Source organism: Equus asinus, chromosome X (assembly GCF_041296235.1).
Source record: "Equus asinus isolate D_3611 breed Donkey chromosome X, EquAss-T2T_v2, whole genome shotgun sequence".
Classification (NCBI taxonomy): Eukaryota; Metazoa; Chordata; class Mammalia; order Perissodactyla; family Equidae; genus Equus; species Equus asinus.
Genome location: NC_091820.1, coordinates 42,409,753 through 42,415,779, shown reverse-complemented (window position 1 = coordinate 42,415,779; position 6,027 = coordinate 42,409,753). Strand labels below are relative to the sequence as shown.

At 44.6% G+C, this 6,027-nt stretch overlaps 1 pseudogene; it reads left to right on the top strand.

The window, feature by feature from the left end:
* The first annotated feature begins 1,274 nt into the window (after positions 1-1,274).
* Positions 1,275-5,513, top strand: LOC106838328 (ubinuclein-1 pseudogene; annotated as a pseudogene).
* The last annotated feature ends 514 nt before the right edge of the window (positions 5,514-6,027 follow it).

The window sequence follows — 6,027 nt, the reverse complement described above, 5'->3', positions numbered from 1 at the left end:
TGCAAGGAGATCTTGTCATTTTATTAAGAGTGGTCCAACTCCACAACCTTTCATGCTTTTCTTGCTATTGATAATGTCTACAGGGGACACTATCTGTACCATGTTAAAGATTCAGCATATGTTAAAACTGGACAGTACCACAGAGATCATTTGGTTCAGCCATTTTTGCTTTGGGAGAAGTCCTCTGGCTCTCAATATGTGACAATTTTCTTGCCTTCAAACGTCCTTGGGCTCAATTGTTAGTTGTCAACTTTGCATGGTTACCGGCCACTCCTAAGGTCTGCTCTGCAAACTCCATTTTCTCAGAGCTGTCTGTGAACTCCAGACTCTTGGAATTGTCCGTGATTCCCCACTTGGCAATCATCATGTTCAAATGCCATAGCTTCCCAAACTTCCCAAGTTATCATTTTGCTGCTGAAGAGGAAGTTGGTTAGGTCATTTCTGGACGCTTGAGAATTGTGGTCAATTCCTGGAGGACTTCTGAGAACCACCTGCCCTGTCCAGTGTTTCATGCTGGAAGCATCAGTGACTGTTTCTCCACCTCCTAGCTGCAGCCTTCAGACCCTCACTCCTCCGGCTTCGGCACACTATGTAAGCCCTCAGGCCCCTGGTTTCCTGCAATACACATAGTGGCTCTGTTTCCCTGACCAAACCCCGTCTTCCTGTCAAAGTTTTCTTGTATTGAGAGAGGTCCAAACTCTCCCACTTCATAGTGAGAGCCAAGATTGCTACTCCAAAGCTGGAGTTCTGGGAGTAGGAATTCTCAGAGTTTGGGGCGCAGTGGTGCTTGGCACAGGAATCACAAACACACTGAACCAAAGGATGCCCAAAAGACACATATTCACCATAGCTCTTTTGATTGCAAGTGTCAGAAAACCACTGCAGCCAGTTTAAGCAAAAAATACAGGGAAGGGGTATTATAAGGATACTGACGTGTGTCCTGGAATTGAAGGAAGAGTTAGACAATCAAACTTCAGGAAGGGCAGAGAACAGGGCTTGAGGAAAATGGAGAACTCATGAATTCTTCTCTCCTCCTCTTTAGGTTTTGCTTCTCTTTGCATTTCTACTTTGTTCTTCTCTTTCACTGCAGAAAGGTTTTCTCTGTCTCCCAAGCAAATGGAAGCAAAGTTTCTAGATTAGTTTGTACAGACGAAGCAGGTAGAGATAAGAAGAGGATCATTCTCCTGTACCAAACCTCTACTAGGGTCAAATTCACAAAAATTTGAACGCATTCTGTGCGCACAGAGACCGGAGCCTCAGCCTGGAAAGAGGGCATGGCTGGAGAGCCAGTAAGAGAGAAGTCTGAGTGAGCACAGAATCACATTCCAAGAGATGCCACAGATTCAGTGTGGAAGTGGTGGTTTCGTTTTCCACAGACAATGGTTCTTCAATAGTATGTGGTATAACAAACCCAGGAAATAAAAGGCAGGCGTGCCAGTTGCATTGAATTTCCTGCTGCTAAAGAGGTGCTGAACTGAGACAATTGCCAAACAGCTCGACAGACAAAGTCAGAATGGTAAGTGAAAATAAAACAAAAGAAAAGGAGAACAAAAAGAAAGGAAAAGACATTCCAAATGAACGTGCAAATAAAAATTCTAAAACACATGAAGAAATCTCATGCTAGCGAAAAAACATCTAACAAAATAAAGAATCTGACATGAACTCAATACAGGTGGAGTCAATGTTACAGAACAGAAAAAGACAACAATAATTGTGTTTGGGACGCTCCAGGAGATCAGTGAAGGCATAACATTCATTAAAAAGAGGGCAGGGTTCCTTCCGCTCCTCCCTGGGCTTCTGACCACAAACACCTGGCCCCTTGGCACTGCCCCACCCCCACAGACCCACTTCCCTCTCCTTTAAGCCCATCAGTCCCATGCAGCACATCCAGGGCTGTTCCTTTGCACCTGGGGACTCTGCTTTGCTGCGGCCCCAGGAAGCCCTGTCCCCTTTTCTTGTCCAGGTCCTGGGCTTGGTGACCACTCTCCACTGTGCTCTGGATGCCATTCTCATCTGGTAGACTCCTTCTTTCAGAAGGTGTGTTTTGTCCTCCCACAGTTGTGAGTGCTTTTTTAAAAAAACAAAATTAATAGGCTCTATTTTTATTTTTGTTTTTTTGAGGAAGATTAGCCCCAAGCTAACATCCACCCCCAATCCTCCTCTTTTAATTTTTTTGTTTTTTGCTGAGGAAGATTGGCCCTGAGCTAACATCTGTGTCCATCTTCCTCTATTTTGTATGTGGGACGCCTCCCACAGCATGGCTTGATAAGTGGTGCATAGGCCATGCCTGGGATCTGAACCTGAGAACCCCAGGCTGCTGAAGCAGAGGATGCGAACTTAATCACTACATAATAAGCTTTATTTTTTAGAGCAGCTTTAGGTCTACAGAAAAACTAATCTAGAAGTACAGAGAGTTCCCATATGCCCCCTCTCCCTCACCAACCCACAGTTTTCTCTATTATTTATGTCTTGTATTAGTGTGGTATGTTTGTTACAATTGATGAACCAATACTGATACACTATCATTAACTAAAGTCCATAGTTTACATCAGGGTTCACTCTTGGTGTTGTACATTCTATGGGTTTGGACAAATGTATAACGACACATATCCATTACCGTATCATATAGGATAGTTTCACTGCCCTCAAAATTCTCTATTTTCTGCCCATTCCTCCCTCTCCCCTCCTCAACCCCTGGCAACCACGGATCTTTTCATTGTCTCCACAGTTTCGCCTTTTCCAGAATGTTATGTAGTTGGAATCACATGGTATGAAGCCTTTTCAGACTGGCTTCTGTCACTCAGTAATATGCATTTAAGATTCCTCCATGTCTTTTCACGACTTGACAGCTCATTTCTTTTTAGCGTTGAATAATATTCCTTTGTCTGCATGTACCACAGTTTATGTATCCGTTCACCAACTCAAAACATCTTGGTTGCTTCCAAGTTTTAGCAATTATGCATAAAGCTGCTATAAACATCTGTGTGCATGTTTTTGTATGGATATAAGTTTTCAACACTTTTTGGATAAATACCAATACGTTTGATTGCTAGATATTATGGTAAGAGCATATTTAGCTTCGTAAGAAATTGCCAAACCGTCTTCCAAAGTGACTACGGCATTTCGCATTCCCATCAGGAATGAAGGAGAGTTCCTACTGCTCCACATTCTCAGTAGCATTTGGTGCTGTCAGTGTTCTGGATTTTGGCTGTTCTAATAGGTGTGCAGTGGCATCTCACTGTTGTTTTAATTTACAATTCCCTAATGACATATATTGTGGAGCATTTTTTCATGTTTATTTGCCATCTGTATGTCTTCTTTGGTGAGGTATCTGTTCAGATCTTTTGCTCATTTTAATTGGTATGTTTGTTTTCTTATTGTTGAGTTTTCAGTGAGTGCTCTTTTGTAACAACTGGTTTTCAAAAAGCCAAATCTCCAAGTTTTTCCAGGACATTAACCACAAGCCAACTTGCTGTCTCCGGAGATGTTTCACAGTCCTTGAGTTGGGATTTTCCCTCTCTTTGCTCTCACTGGAGTTTTTGGATCTGTGGACAGGGACCATGGAACTGCATGGGGCACCACTGATAGACTTGCTCCAGGCTCGAGTTGCTAACTGGAGCTGCAGCCAGTGCATCTGGTGCGCTCTGCCAGCCAGAGGACATTTGCAGCCCATGGGGCTATCGCACTTGTGACAAAGAAGCCAAACGGTAACAACTACCAACACTTGTTTGTAGTCGTGTCAGAACCCACCAGAATCCAGTTCACCTCTCTCCCAGATCCTCTGAATCCCACATTTTTTAAAAGAAACCTGGGCAAGAGGAGATTGGGAGACCAGAACAGCACTGAGATTCTAAACTAGCTGCAGAATTATTCAGAATACACTCACTCTCTTTCACCCAGACAACAAGCACTGCCCAAAGTTCTTCTACCCAGAGCTGGTGAAGAATGCACAGGAAACAGCAGGAAGTCTTCATTCTAGAAACGAGGGTGGAAAGAATCATAGAAAAGATCAAATACAGGACTTGATCAGTATGGGGGATGAGTATGATGACTCCGATTCTCCCACTGACGGATTTGGACTTGAAGCACGTGATAAGCTTGTTTCTGCTTCTCTCACCTTGAACTATGGAAAATTTTACATTAACTTGAGAACACTGCAGTTACAGCAAACATTAGAATCTGACAATGACTTCATTAAAGAAAACAGGAAAAATCACCAAAAAAGAAGTTGAAGGAAGATGGTGAGATGATAAAGAAGAAAACAGATGACACTTAGACAGAGAGAAGGAATGAACAAGTCTCAAGTTTCCCAAACTGGCTTCACAGCTCTCAATGCTGATAAGGAAAGAAGACTAAGAAATGCTGCTGGGAATCCAAGTGATAAAGAGATGTTAAAGAAATTCCAGACAGAGAAACAGGCCCGGCAAAAACAGGCACAAGGAGCATAAACCTCTGGGAATCAGGGAACACTTCCCACCCCTTGCTTCTGAGAACAATTTGCTCCAGGAGGCCATTGCCATGTTCTTTCTGACAGGTTTGAACTTGAAGCAGCTTCTCAGTGAATCTCCAGAAAGAAGATCCTTCTGCGATATGGATGATGAAAGAGATTCCAATGGGGTGAGATTGAACTAGGAATTCAGACAGCTCTCTTCCCTCCCTGAAGGCCTGCCAGTGCCCCTGAAAGAGCGCATCGAGCAGTTGGTTCAAGCTATCAGGCTGAAGGAGAGTGCAAATGGAAGTTCTCCACTCAGGATATTAATGACATCCTATTCGGCATGGAGATGCAAACCTGGAAGCTGAGCAGCCAGATCTGTCCTGAGGTACATGGCCATTTGACTCCATTCCTGCCCTGCCACAAGGACACCCTGGTCATACTTGCTTAAAAATTTCCTCTCTGTGAGCTGGGGGTGGGGGTGCATCTGAAGGAGCCTCTACAGAAACTTAAAGAAGCTATTGGCAGGACAATGCCAGAGCAGATGGCCAAGTACCAGGATGAATGCCAGGGACATACACAAGCAAATACTGCAGAGATGCTGGAAGAGGAGAAAGACAAGAAGCAGAGAGAACAGATTTGTTCTGGAAAGGAAGAAGAAAAGAGGAGCAGGGCCCAGAAGAAATTCCAATGGAATGCTGAAATCAGGAAGGTGCTCTTCAGATGATAAAGATGAAACAAGAGGTCTGTGATCTGGACAGAAACAAGAGCCAGTCTGTGAAGGACTGCATGAAAGCTTTTCTGGATGCTGAAGTTCCAACTCTCTGGCCCCAAGACTGGGTGCAGACCAGCTGTCTGTGTAAGGACACCAGACCACACCATGGGTCCCTGACATCAAAACAAAGTAATGGCTCCTTCAAAGTCAAGGTAAAGGAATCATAGGCTAAGCCTCATAAAAAGGTTCTCATTCCATCAGCCCAAATTGGCAACCCCATTGCTTTGCATAAAAGTCACAGGTCTTTATGTATAAAAGTAGAAATAAATCTTCTGGAGAGTGATGTCAGCATCTGGGTGAATTGAGTTTTTCCTTTTGTCTCTCCTCTCTAAGTTACTACTAAACAGACATCCATTAGCCAACAGAGGATTTCTTACACAGCACAAAAAGACTCCTGACAGATTCATGCAGCAATACATCTGAAGGTGGGTGGACTGGACCCCCAGGACACAGTGGAACTAGGGGAATGAGCCCCTCCCACTCCCTGGCAACAGCAATCCAGGATGCGGATCTTCACACAGTGGCCAGCGCAACTGTGAGTGGAGGCAGGGGCAGCCTGGCCCATATGTGAATATTTGCAGAGCAGCAGTAGCCTGCCTGTGGGAGCACCCAAGGTGCCACAGCAGCCCCACCTGCACAAATGCTCCCTGCTGAGCTGCTGCAGCCCAGCCTGCACAAATGCAAAATAGCCAACTGGCACGACTATAAGCAGATGGGGAGGGAAGAGAAAAAACAGCTCCTGGCCCCCCACAACAGTAGCAGGGGGAATCTGCAGTCAGAAGCAACAGGAACCACAGTAAAACCGGTGACTCAGCCCCTA